This window comes from Pteropus vampyrus, unplaced genomic scaffold (assembly GCF_000151845.1).
Source record: "Pteropus vampyrus isolate Shadow unplaced genomic scaffold, Pvam_2.0 Scaffold244, whole genome shotgun sequence".
Lineage (NCBI taxonomy): Eukaryota > Metazoa > Chordata > Mammalia > Chiroptera > Pteropodidae > Pteropus > Pteropus vampyrus.
The window spans coordinates 2496736-2511126 of record NW_011889025.1 but is presented as its reverse complement, the minus strand read 5'-3'; positions in this window follow the sequence as shown (position 1 = coordinate 2511126).

Here is a 14391-nt window from a genome sequence, read left to right as displayed (position 1 = left end):
ACCATCTGACAGCATACAGTTATTAACAATATTATTGACTATATTCCTTATGCTATACTTTACATCCCCATAAGTATTATGTAACTAACATTTTGTACTTCTGAATTCTTTCACCTTTTGCACTCAGGCCTCCAACTCTGCTCCCACCTGGCAACCATGAAAATGTCCTCTGTATCTATGAATTTGTTCCTGTTTTTCTTTTGTTTGTTTATTTTGTCCTTTAGATTCTACATGTAAGTGAAATCATATGGCATTTGTATTTCTCTGTCTGACTTACTCCACTCGGTACAATACCCTCTAGGTCCATCCATGTTGTTGCAGATAGCAAGATTTTATTCTTTTTTATTGCCACGTAATATTCTGTTTTATATATGTACCATCTCTAATTCTTTTAAAAATATTTTTATTAAAATATAGCTAACACAATATTTTATTAGTTCCGAGTATATACCAGTTATTCAACATTTATATACCTAAAGAGGTGATCACCATGCTATGTCCAAGACCTATGTGACACATTACAATGCTTTCATAATATTATTAACTATATTTCCTATGCTGTATACCACATTCTCATAACTTTTTTTGTTTTATACCTGAAAATTTGAATCTCTTATTCCCTTTCCCCTTCCACCTCTTTTTGATTTTTAAATTATAATTGACATTCAATATCATTTTGTATCAGTTTCAGGTCTACAGCACAGTGGTTAGACATTTATATAATTTACGAATTGATCCTCCAATAAGTCTAATACCCACCTGGCACTATACATAGTTATTACAGTGTTATTGACTATATTCCCTGTGCTGTACTTTACATGTCCAATGACTATTTCATAACTACCAATTTGTACTTCTTAATCCATTTACATTTTTCTTCCCAATTCCCTACTCTCCACCCAACTGGCAACCATCAGCATGTTCCCTGCAACCGTGAGTCTGTTCCTATTTGGTTTGTTCATTTATTTTGTTCTTTAGATTCAATATGTAAGTGAAATCATGTGGTAGTTGTCTTTCTCCATCTAACTTATTTCATTTAGCATAACACCTTCCAAGTCTATCCATGTTGTCGCAAATGGTAAGATTCCATTCCTTTTTTTATGGCTGAGTAATATTCCATTGCGTATTTGTACCACCTCTTCTTTATCTATTTATTCATAAGTACTAAGGTTGCTTCTTTATCTTAGCTATTGTGAACCGTGCTTAAGTGAACATAGAGTTGCATGTATCTTTTTGAATTAGTGTTTTGGTTTTCTTAGGATAAATACCCAGAAGTAGAATTGTTGGGTCATGTGGTAGTTCTATTTTTAACTTTTTGAGGAACCTTTGTACTGTTTTCCATAGTGGCTGCACCAATTTGCAATCCCACCAACAGTGTATGAGGGTTCCCTTTCCTCTACATCTTCACCAACACTTGTTGCTTTTTGATTTTTATGATGGCCATTCTGACAAGTGTGAGGTGATAATCTCATTGTGGTTTTAATTTGCTCTTCTCTGATGATTAGTGACGAGCATATTTTCATATGTTTATTGGCCATCTGTATGTCATCTTTGGAGAAGTGTCTATTCAGGTCCAATGCTCATTTTTAATTGGGTCGTTACTTTTTTTGGTGTTAAATTGAATAAGTTCCTTATAAATTTTTGGATATTAACACCTTATTGGAGGAATCTTTGGTGAATATCTTCTCCCATTCAGTAGGTTGTCTTTTCATTTTGTCGATATTTTACTTTGTTGTGCAAAAACTTTTTAGTTTGATGTAGTCCCAGTTGTTTATTTTTTCTTTTGTTTTTCTTCCCCAAGGTGACATGTTTGGAAAAATATCACTGAAAGCAATGTCAAGAAGTTTACTGCCTGTTTTCTTCTAGAGATTTATAATTTTGGGTCTTATAGTTAAGTCTTTAATCCATTTAAATTTATTTTTGTATATGGTGTAATAAATTGGTCTAGGTTCATATTTGCATGTATCTGTCCAGTTTTTCCAACACCATCTATTGAAGAGACTGTCTTTACCCCATTGTGTATTCTTGTCTCCTTTATTATAGATTAATTGACAGTATAGGCATGGATTTATTTCTGGGCTGTCAATTCTGTTCCATTGATCTATCTGTTGGTTTTTATGCCAGTACCATGCTGTTTTGATTAATATAGACTTGTAGTATAGTTTGATATCAGATATTATGATACTTCCAACTTTGTTCTTTCTCAAGATTGTTGTGGCTATTCAAGGTCTTTTGTAGCCCCATATAAATTTGAGGTTTATTTGTTCTAGTTCTGTGGAAAATTCCATTGGTATTTTGATAAGGATTGCATCGAATCTCTAAATTGCTTTGGGTAGTATGAACATTTCAATGATGTCAATTCTTTCTATTCATGAGTGTGGTATATGCTTCCATTTATTTGTATCTTCTTCAGTTTCCTTCTTCAGTGTTTTATAATTTTCTGAGTACATGTCTTTTACCTCTTTTTTCCTAAGAATTTTATTTTTTTTGATGTAATTGTACATGGGATTGTTTCCTTGATTTCTCTTTTTGATAATTTGTTATTATTGTATAGAAATGCAACAAATTTCTGAATATTAATTTTGGATCCTGCTACTTTATTGAATTCACTTATCAGTTTTAATAGTTTCTTGGTGGAATCTTAAGGGTTCTCTCTATGGTATCACATTATCTGCAAACAGTGACAAGTTTACCTATTTTTTCCAATTTGGATGTCTTTTATTTCTTTTTCTTGTCTGATTGCTGTGGCTAGGATTTCCATCACTATGTTGAATAGAAGTAGTGAGAGTGGACATCCTGCCTTGTTCCTGATCTTAAGGAAAACACTTTTCCCTGTTATATATGATATTAACTGTGGATTTGTCATATATGGCCTTTATTATGTTGAGGTATGTTCCCTCTATTCCCCCTTTGCTGAGAGATTTTATCATAAATCAGTGCTGGACTTTTTAAAATACCTTTTCTATGTGTATTGTTATGATAATATAATTTTTATCCTTCATTTTTATGTGGTATATTATATTAATTGATTTGAGATATTGAACCAACCTGGCATCCCAAGAATAAATCTCACTTGATAATGGTGTATGATCTTTTAATGTATTGCTGAATTTGCTGATATTTTGTTGAAGATTTTTCTGTCAATGTTCATCAGGGTTATCAACCTATAATTTTCTTTTCTTGTAATGTCTTTGTCTGGCTTTGGAATCAGGGTAATGTTGGTCTCATAAAATGAGCTCAAGAACCTTGCAACCTCTTGAATTTTTGGAATATTTGAGAAGGACTGGTGTTAACTTTTTTTTGGATGTTTGATAAAATTCACTCGTGTAGTCATCTGGTCTAGGACTTTTGTTTGTGGGGAGTTTTTAGATTATTGATTGAATTTCCTTGGTAGTAATTGGTTTGTTCAGACTTTCTGTTTCCTCTTGATTCAGTATTGGAAGATCATATATTTCTAGAAATTTATCCATGTCTTTAAGATTGTTCAATTTCTTGGCATATAATATGCTTGCACTATTTTCTTACAAACCTTTGTATTTGTGCGGTGTCAGTTGTTGCTTTTTCATTTCTGATTTTATTTATTTGGGACCTCTTTCTTTTTTCCTAATGAGTATCATTAAAGATTTATCAATTTTGTTCATCTTTGTAAAGAGCTAGCTCTTGGTTTCATTGATATTTTGTTTTGGTTTATTTTTTAGACTCTATTTTGTTTATATTCACTCTTATTATTATTATTATTATTATTATTATTATTTTGCTGTAATTTTTCCAGTTCCTGTTTGAGTAAGGTTAGATTGTTTATTTGTTTTCTTGTTTCTTGAGGTAGGCCTGTATTGCTATGAAGTTCCCTCTTAGGACTGCTTTAGCTGTGTCCCATAGATTTTGGCCCACTGTGTTTTCATTTCAATTTGTCTCAAGGTATCTTTTGATTTCTTCCTTCATCTCATTATTAACCCATTCATTGACTAGTAATGTGTTATTTAGCCTCCTTGTGTTTGAGTGTATTTTTTGTTCTTTTTTTCCTGTAATCGATTTCTAGTTTCATACCATTGTGGTCAGAGAAGATACTTGGTATGATTACAATCTTCTTAAATTTATTGAGGCTTGTTTTGTGGCCTAACATGTGGTCTATCTTGAAAAATGTTTCACGTGCATTAGAAAAGAATGTATATTCTGCTGCTTTTGTGTGAAATGCTCTAAAAATATAAATTAAATACATCTGATCTAATATGTCATTTAAGGTTGCTGTTTTCTTGTTGATTTTCTGTCTGGAAGATCTATCCCTTGATGTCAAGGGGATATTAAAGTCCTCTCCTATAACTATATTGCTGTCAATCTCTCCCTTTATGTCAGTCAATAATTACTTTATGTATTTCGGTACACCTATGTTGGGTGCATAAATATTTATAAGGATTCTATCCTTTTATTGGATTGATCTATTTATCATTATGTAATACCCTTCTTTGTCTCTTATTATAGCCTTTGTTTTCATGTCTATTTTGCCTGATATAAGTATTACTACCCAAGCTTTTGTTTGTTTCTATTTGAATTAAATATCTTTTTCCATTCCTTTAGTTTCAGTCTGTATGTATGTTTTGATCTAAAATGAATCTCTTGTAGACAGACTATGTATTGGTCTTGTTTTCTTATCTATTTGGCTGCTCTGTCTTTTTATCCTTATTTCTTTAAATAATTTTTTAGTTTTAAATTACAGTTGATATTAGTTTCAAGTGTACAACATGATTAGACATTCATATTACTTATGAAGTGATCACCGTGATAGATATTTTACCCATCAGACACTATACGTATTTATTAGAATATTATTATTATTTCTCTTTTTAATAATTTTCATATTTTCAGTTACACTTGGCATACAATATTATATTAGTTTCAGGTGTACAAAGTAGTGATTATACATTTATATTATATTTGAAGTGATCACCCCAAGATAGTACCCATCTGACAGCATACATAGTTATTACAATATTACTGGTTATATTCCTTAGGCTATATTTTACATCCCCATGACTATTCCATAATTACCAATTTGTACTTCTTAATCCCTTCTCCTTTTCCATACACTCCCTCAACCCCGCTCCCATCTGGCAATCATAAAATGTTCTCTGTATCTGTGGATTTGTTCCAGTTTTGTTTATTTTGTTCCTTAGATTGCATATGTAAGTGACATCATATGGCATTTGTCTTTCTCTGTTTGACTTACTCCACTCAGCATGAAACCCTCTAGGTCCATCCATATTGTTGTGGATGACAAGATTTCATTATTTTTTATGGGTGAGTAATGGTCCACTGTATGTATGTACCACTTCTTTATCCATTTACCCATTGATGGAAATCCAGGTTGCCTCCCATATTTTAGCTATTTTAAATAATGCTGCAATGAACATATGGAATCACATATCCCTTCAAAGTTGAGTTTTGGTTTTCTTTAAATAAATACCCAGAAGTGAGATTATTGGCTCTTTCTTTGACTCTTGTTATAACCTTTGTTTTAAAGTTTATTTTGTCTGGTGTAAGTATTGCTATCCCATCTTTTTTCTTGTATTTTTGTTTCCATTTTTATGAAATATCTTTTTCCATACCTTAAATTTCATTCTCTATGTGTTTCGATCTGAAGTGTGTCCTCTGTAGGCAGCATATGTAGGAGTCTTTTTTTACTCATCTATTCAGCCAACTGTATCTTTTGATTGGAGCATTTAATCCATTTATATTTAAAGTAGTTATTGTCATTTTATTATAAATATTTTGATCTTTTTCTCTTCCCCCTCCTCCTCCTCCTCCTCATCCTCCTCTTTCTCTTCTTCTCCTTGAAATCCCTCTGACATTTCTTGTAATACTGGTTTGGTAGTGATGAATTCCTTTAGCTTGTTCTTGTCTGGAAAGCTCTGTATCTTCGATTCTAAATGATAGCTTTGCTGGGTAGAGTAATCATGGTTGTAGGTCCTTGCTTTTCATCACTTTGAATATTTTGTGCCAGTTCCTTCTGGTCTGCAAAGATTCCATTGAGCAATCAGCTGACAGTCTTATGGGAGCTCTCTTGTAGGTAACTAGATGTATTTTCCTTGCTGCTTTTAAGATTCTCTCTTTAACCTTTGGTTTTTTAGTGATGATGTGTCTTGGTGTGGGCCTCTTTGGGTTCATCTTGTTTGGGACTCTTTGTGCTTCCTGTGCTTGTATGTGTATTTCCTTCACCAGGATAGGGAAGTTTTCAGTCATTACTTCTTGAAATACATTTTCAATTCCTTGCTGTCTCTTTTCCTGGTATCCCTATGATGCAAATGTTGATACTCTTGATGTTGTCTCAGAGGTCCCTTAAACGATCCTCATTTTTTTAATTTGTTTTTTTTTCTTTTTCTATTCCGACTGGATGTTTTCTGCTACCTTGTCTTTTAAATTGCTGATTTGATCATCTGCTTCATTCAATCTTCTGTTGATTCCTTCTAGTGTATTCTTCACTTCAGTTATTGTATTAATTAATAACAATTAATAACAATTAATACAATAACTGAAACCATAAATCTTTTTTATGGTTTCTATGTCCTTTTTATGGTTCTAAGTTCCTTTAGCATTCTTATACCCATCGTTTTGAACTGTATATCTGGTGGATTGCTTCCCTCTATTTCATTTAGTTCTTTTTCTGAAGTTTTCTCCCTCTCTCATTTGGGACTTTTTGTTTATTTCCTCATTTTTGATGCCTCTCTCTGTTTCTATGTATGAGGTAAATCTGCTATGTCTCCCAGTCTTATCATGTTGGCTTTACATAGTAGGTGTCCTGTGGTGCCCTGTTATGCAGTCTCCTTGGTTATCTGAGCCAGATGCCCTGGGAGTGTCCTTTGTTCAGGCTGGTGTGCTCATCTGTTGTAGTAGAGCCATGATTGCTTTTGGTAAATAAGTGGGTGAGAGACTGACCCTCAGGCTTACTTGCTATGGGGATTAGCCTTAACCACAGCATATAAGCTACTTTGCAGGGGTTTACCCCACAGAGCAGGATTTGCCCCAACAGGCTCAGGTGCTTGCCAAGACCACCCTTTGTGTGTGCCACTTGTGGAGTTAATCGGGTGTTTTTGTTTTATGGTTTAAAGCCGGCCACCATGTATGCTGGTTCTGGGCTTTCTTGGGAGGGGCCAAGATCAGCCCAAGATCAGGCCAAGATTGACCATTGCCTGGAATTGTTCTGGGGCTATCTGATAGGAGCTACAAAGTGATTTGTAGTTGGTCACTGTCTGTGCTGGACCTGGAAGTGTGTGGGAGAGGTCACACTGTGAATTGAGGCTGGCTGAACTGGACGGGGGCAGCTCAGACAAAGGCCCAGGGCACCTTGCAGCCTGACACCACCTGCTAGCTGTATATAAGGCTCAGCCACTGAAAGAGTCTTGGGCAGTATACGTGTATGATAGTTGGGTGGGGCAGGGTCACAGTAAGTCACCAGTGTGGTGCCAGTGGTGTTCAACAGGTTAATGCAAAGTCATATTTGGTACCAGTGTTAAGCCTGGGGCTGCTCTGCAATTGTCTTAGAGCCCACTGAGGTCAGTTTCTGCCTGCCTATGGCTTGTGGACCCCCAAGAGTTGTTCAAGAAATACTGCAACATGGGCCAACAACAGCTCACCTGCCAGTCATGAAAAAGCATTGAGTTGTGTTGTGTGCTAGTTGGGTGGGGCGGAGTCCCAGGGAGTCATCATGCTGGAGTGAGCAGATCTTACCAAGGCAATGAAAATTCAGATCATTCTCCCATAGGCCACATGGGATGAGAGCTCAACACAAGGACAATGGCAGCCTTTCCTTCAGCTCTTGTTCTGAAGTCACACAACTTAGTCTCTCCTTGTATGTCTCTGGCATCTCCCAAGCCACCGTCCCTCCTCTGGAGCCCAGGGTGAGTGCCTGGGAATGAGAGCATCTGTGCCTGGACCATTTAAGTGGATGCTTGGATTTCTCACTGCCTTCCATCTCACCTGGATGGACAGACTCCCAGCTGATTTTCATAGCCAAATGTTGTAGAGGCTGCTCTTTCTGGCACTGGTGCTACAAGCTGGGGAGCCTGGTGTTGGGTTGGGACCCCTTGCTGTTCAGGAGAGACCTCTGCATTCAAGATATCCCTCCTGATTCTTATTTATTTATTTATTTATTTATTTATTTATTTATTTATTTATTTATTTGGCGAGGCAACCCTTGATTGACCTCACAGATTGCAAGGACCTTGTCAGTTTACAATCCCTTATTTTTTAAATTTTTTTTATGCCTACAGCACCTGGTCTTCCTAGGTGGTTTTCTTCCTTATTCTTGACTGCCACATGTGGTTGCAAGGCCAGCCCTTTTTGAATCTCCGCCCCTCCTACCACTCTCAAGGTGGCTTCTTCCTTATAACCTTATGTCCTTAGTCTTATGACTTCTGTTCATTTAGTCTTCAATGGTTCTCCTGGTTGATTGTTCTATATTTTAGTTGTAGTTTCAACGTGGTCATGAGAGGAGGCAAGCACAGTGTTTTCCTACTCTACCATCTTGATCGGAACCTCCTTGTTCAGATATTTTTTGAACTGAAAAACATTTGATTAAAAAAACTATATAAATCAATACATCAAGGCCTAGTTTGTCTAAGCTAAATTTCTGATACTATGTGAATATATTAATATGATAATGATGGCACTAAAATTAGAAATGTTATCTTTGCTACCCTGATTACTTTCTAACTGTAATGCTAAATTACTAAAACAAAAAAAGAGCTTAATTTTTTTTCAAATCAGTGTACTTTCCCTTATTTATAGATATATAAATACAGGCATACCTCATTTTATTGTGCTTTGCTTTATTGTGCGTCATATATGTTGCAGTTTTTTTTTTACAAATTGAAGACAAGACCTTCCACCAGCAAAATAGTTTCAACTCACTTTATTGCAATACTTGCTTTATTGCAGTAGTCTGGAACCGAATCCACAGTATCTCTGATATATGCCTGCAATTAAGTCAACCTTAGTTACACAACTTCAGGAAACAGCATTTATATGGAACTAGAGTTAGCAATTTTTTTTGTAAATTAAATATTTTTGGCTTTCCAAAAATATTTGACTATAACGTCTCTACTGCAACAAATTAAATCTGTCATTGTAGTCGGGAAAGCAGTCACAGGTAATATGTAAATGAATGAGCATGGCAGTGTTCCAAAATAACTTCATTTAGAAAAACAAGCTGCAGTGTGTATTTGACCCTCAGGCTATACTTTTTCAATCCCAACACAGAATACAGTGTGAATGTTGCCTCCTGGAGTTATGAAATGTGATAGTTGTGTACACAATTTATATAGACTAAATCAACTGAAAAATTTTTCATCTTTCTAGAAAAGACCGTAGGTACTATCTACTTCTTACACAGTTTACAGAATAAGAAACAGACTCTGAGAGGTTAAAAGAGAGACATGCTTAAAATAATATAGTTTATCAGTGTCAAATCTAGATATGAAACCCAAGTATTCTGACTCTTAGTCCAATGCTTTTTTCATTATATCAGTCCATCAAAGATGAATATTAAATAATTTCTCAAATAGTTATAAAATAAAGTGTACATTATTGTATTTTAATTCTTTGCACATTGATAACCTATGATAGAGACAAATAGTAACTCATAGCAAAGAGATATTAGTATAAAACTGCAAAGTAAAAAATATATTATTGGGGACCGCAGTGTTAGGTCTTAAAATATATTGGCCATAACTGAAACAGTATGTTATTGGCAGAAGGGTAAACACATAAATCTGTGGAACAGAATAAAAACCCAGAGATGGATCCACACAAATATATCCAATTAATTTTTTACAAAGGAGCAAAATCAATTCAATGGAGAAAGGATAGCCTTTTAAACAAATAGTGCTGAAACAATAGGACATCTATAGGCAAAAAAAAAAAAGAAAAAATTTCACCTAAATTTCACACCGTATACAAAAATTAAGTCCAAAAGATTATGAATTTAAATGTAAAGCCTAAAACTATACAACTTTTAGGGGGAAAAAACGTGGTAGAAAATCTTTGGGGACTAGCACTAGGGAAAGGGTTCCTAGACTTGACACCAAAGGTATGATCCATAAAGAAAAAAAAAAAAGAAACTGATGAATTGGCCCATCAAAGTTAAAAACTTTGCTTTGGAAAAAATCCTAATTATAAGGATGAAAAAATAAAGTACAGAGTAGGAGAAAATATTTGCAACGTTGGTGAGGATGCAGAGAAATTGGATCGCAAAGTGGGAAAGTAAAATGGTACAGCAATTCTGGAAAGCAGTTTGGCAGTTCCTTAGAAAACTAAACATATAACTTACAACCTAGTAATTACACTTCCAGGCATTTATCCCAGAGAAATGAAGATTTATGTTCTTAAAAAAAAAAACCTTTACATGAATGCTCATAACGGCTTTATTCATAATAGCTGAAAATTTGAATCAACTCAGATACCTTCAAAGGGTAAATAGTTAAACTGTAGTACATACATACCATGGAATACTACTCAGCAATAAAAAAGAATGTACTATTGAAGTACACGACAATTTGGATGAACCTCAAGGAAATTAGGCTGAGAGGAAAAAGCCAGTCTCAAAAAGATAATGCATAATTTCATTTATGTACATTCATGAAATAGCATAATTATATATAGAGGTACAGAATTAATCAGTGGTCACCAGGTGTTAAGGACAGGGAGGAGGGGAACAAGTATGACTATAAAGGGGTAACATGAGGGAGTCTTGTGGTAATGATATAGTTGAATATCTCGATTGTGGTGGTGGTTACACAAGGCTACATATACAATAATATTTTATAGATTCCCCTCTGTTTCCACTCATATGCACAAAGTAGTGTATGTATAACTGTTGAAATTAGAATAAGTCAATTTTTTGGTTTTAATGATGTATTATAGTGGTATAAGACATTAACATTAGAGGAGGTAGGGTAAATGATACACGAGACTTTTCTATACATTTCTTTTACAACCTCCTGTGAATCAATAATTATTTTAATAATATATATTAAATCAATTATATATATTAAAGTATAAAATCTATTTTACTGAAAATTAAAAGTATATATGTGTGTGTGTATATCTATATCTATATATCTATATCTATATCTATATCTATATCTATATCTATATCTATATCTATATCTATATCTATATCTATATCTATATCTATATCTATATCTATATCTATATCTATATCTATATCTATATCTATATCTATATCTATATATATGAGACATTCAAGAGAGAGATAAAGATGCAAGTGAATGAGTGTTATTTTTAATTTAACCATTACTTATTCATGCATCCTATGGCCAAGATTCTGGTTAATGCAAAGTTGAAAAAATATGTTTTCAAAGACTATCCATTCCATTAAAGAGAGCTTCTTGAGAGGTTCCAAATAAAATGGACTTAATCTTTCAAAGTGAAACTTATCAGTGAGTAACATAAAGTAATTGAAATGTATTGGCTTCCTTGGAAGTAGATGAATTATAAAGACTACATAATTCATTCTTCCCTCCATCACTCTACTGTTTTTGCTAAAAATACCAAGGATGTCCTGATTGGCTAAAAGAAAAAATCCTAGTTGACCTCTCTGCAACATTTGTCCTTATTAACCAATGTCTCCTTTTTTAAAAGTGTTCTACTGCTTCAGCTCTTGTTACATCACTTTCCCCCTAGTTTTCTTCCTGTCTCTCCAACCATTTCGATTTACCTTTTTTCCTTCTCGTTTTATATGTTCTTCCACAGCTTCAGTAATAAAATCCAAAGTAATGGTTCTCATATCTCTTTTTCCAATAGCAACTTCTTCCTTGAATTTCAGTCCCATAATGTAACTACTCATTGTATCCACTTGAATATCCTCTAGGAACTTCCCATTTAACTTACTCCCCTCTCCCAATTCTTCCTTCTTACATGTGCCCTACACATAGTAGTTGCTCAATAAATATCTGAATTAAAATGAAAATATTCTTGATATTTTGAATGACATAATTTTACCACTCTTGAATATTAAAAATCTCAGTGAAATCTGTGGCTTTTCTCTGTCACTCTTAAATTTAATCACAAAATGTTATTAATTTTACCTTAACGTTTCTAAAATTCAGTCTCTCCTCATTCTTATAGCAACTACTTTAGTCAGAGTTTTCACCATCTCTCAACTAGACTGTTGACATAGGTTCCAAATTTGTCTCCACAGATTTGTGTCTACAAGTGCATAACTAGAAATGTGTATGTGGGTCAGAGAGATGTGCGAAAAACTAAGTACAATGTGAAATCACAGTCACCAACTGTGTAGCTTAATTTACCAAAAACACCTTTGAAAAGACAATTTCTGATTGCAGAGCCAAAGACCTTGTGAGAAATATCAAGCTAAGGAAATCGAGTCTATAAATGATTTTATGGAAGTTCTTATTGTAAACACTGGCTCCCCAAATATCAGCAAAACAACTTGATGAGACAAAGTTCAGCTTATTTTCTCACAGTAAAGTGGAGTACCACCTCGACTTTAACATCTACTCATAAGTAGAGAGGGTGAATTCTGGATATTTATGAGATTTTAAATCTGGTTTACAGTGGGCCTTTCAATTAGGGAAGGGGATTGATTATGACTGGGTAAGGATCATGATACAACAGCTTAAGATTTGTAGACTCAGCAGTCCACCAATGGACCTTCAGGACTTTCCTGATGGTTCTTTCAGGAAGTTCCTGGAATATACAATAATTTTATTTACAACTTTTATCTTTCTGGGAAAGAGTTTCTTGGAATAATAAAATTAAACTGATAAATGAAGTAAAAAAATAAAGTCATATTAATGTAGACAGTAAGCTGCGTGGGTGTAGATGGTCTGTTTTCATATTAAAAAGATAAAAATAGGAAAGGGATTAAAATTAAATATTAAACTAATAATAGTGGATATTGAACAATTAATTTCCATTTATTATCATATCTTTGTTGTAATCCGACCTAACCTAATTTCGCCTTCACAAGTGTTAGTTTTGAATATTTATAAGTTGAAGACTATAGGTCTTCACATCCGCAGCTTTGATATTGCATGTTATGTTATAACGAATGGAAGTCTTAAACTGAATTACCTCAACCACACATTTATTAGTAAGCCAGCACAAGAAAAGTCTTACGACTGTTACAATACGCTGGGGAGAGTTATGCTTCATCTTTTTGAGCACTTTAACAAGCATCTTGCATAAAAGTTTACTCCAAAGCAAACGTTCTGGCAGTAGGCTTAACTAATCTCTTTGGAACAAGGAACAAAATCCTTTCTTATATGTATGTGTGTATGGGGGTGGAGGGTACAGAAAAGAAAGGAGTTCCAAATATCTATCAGGTATGAAAGACAAAATGAACCAGACAATTAAAAAGGTTATTTTACTCAGACTATTACAACAGGGAGAATGTTCATTAATGAGTAATATGTCAAGGAAAAGGCAAGGAGCTTGAGGTTTTAAAGAGGCAGGTAAATAAGAGATTTATGCATGAAGCATATGGGAATCATAAGGCAGGATGTAGATGAGTCCTTTCTTGGAATATATGAAAACAGAGTGGTCCTTTGAGGTTAGCTGAAATATAAAGGAGTGGGAAGAATTTTTAACTGTTGCTAATGATGGAGTTCAGAACACACTACCCCAAAATGGGGTCCCTTGGCATATTGGATATTTTAAGCTGAAGGAATTTGAGAAATGGTATTTCAGGAAGGACTCTCTGACCTTTCTCTGAAGCAGATCATACAACCCTCATGTAAGAGGTGCCCACCCTATACCCAAAGGAAAGGAGCATCCTTATCTCTGAAGATGGAAGAATCTTTTCAAACAAGTTTTGCTAAGTTTCCCCCAGTTTATTACCCTTAGCTCATACCCTTTTGTCCTATCACATTTTTCCATAACTTTCTACTGTTCATCAGATCTAGTATAAAAACACTCAGGTTTAAGTGTTTCTTTTGGGTCTTCATTTCCTTATGAAGGGTCCTATGTCACATAAAACATCTACTTAAATAAACGTGTATGCTTTTCTCTTGTTAGTCTGTCTTTTGTTACAGGTACCCAGCTGAGAACCTGGAAGAGTTGACAGAAAATATATTTTCACCCCTTCCACTGCCTTCCAGGAGCACAGGACTCAGATAAATGTCAGCATTGTCACAGGTACTCCTTAGAAGGTGTTAGGCTGCTTGGATTGCCTGGTTCTTAATGTACATTTTTGTGCAAGGCTGGAGCTGCCTGTAAAATATTTCCAGTTAATACATATTTTTTGAACATCAGTGATTAGCATAAGTTGTTTTGAGAAGAGTATTTTAGATTGGTTGACCAGCAGAGGCCTCTCTGAGGACCTCATTTTGGAACAGAGACATAAATTCATGAAGT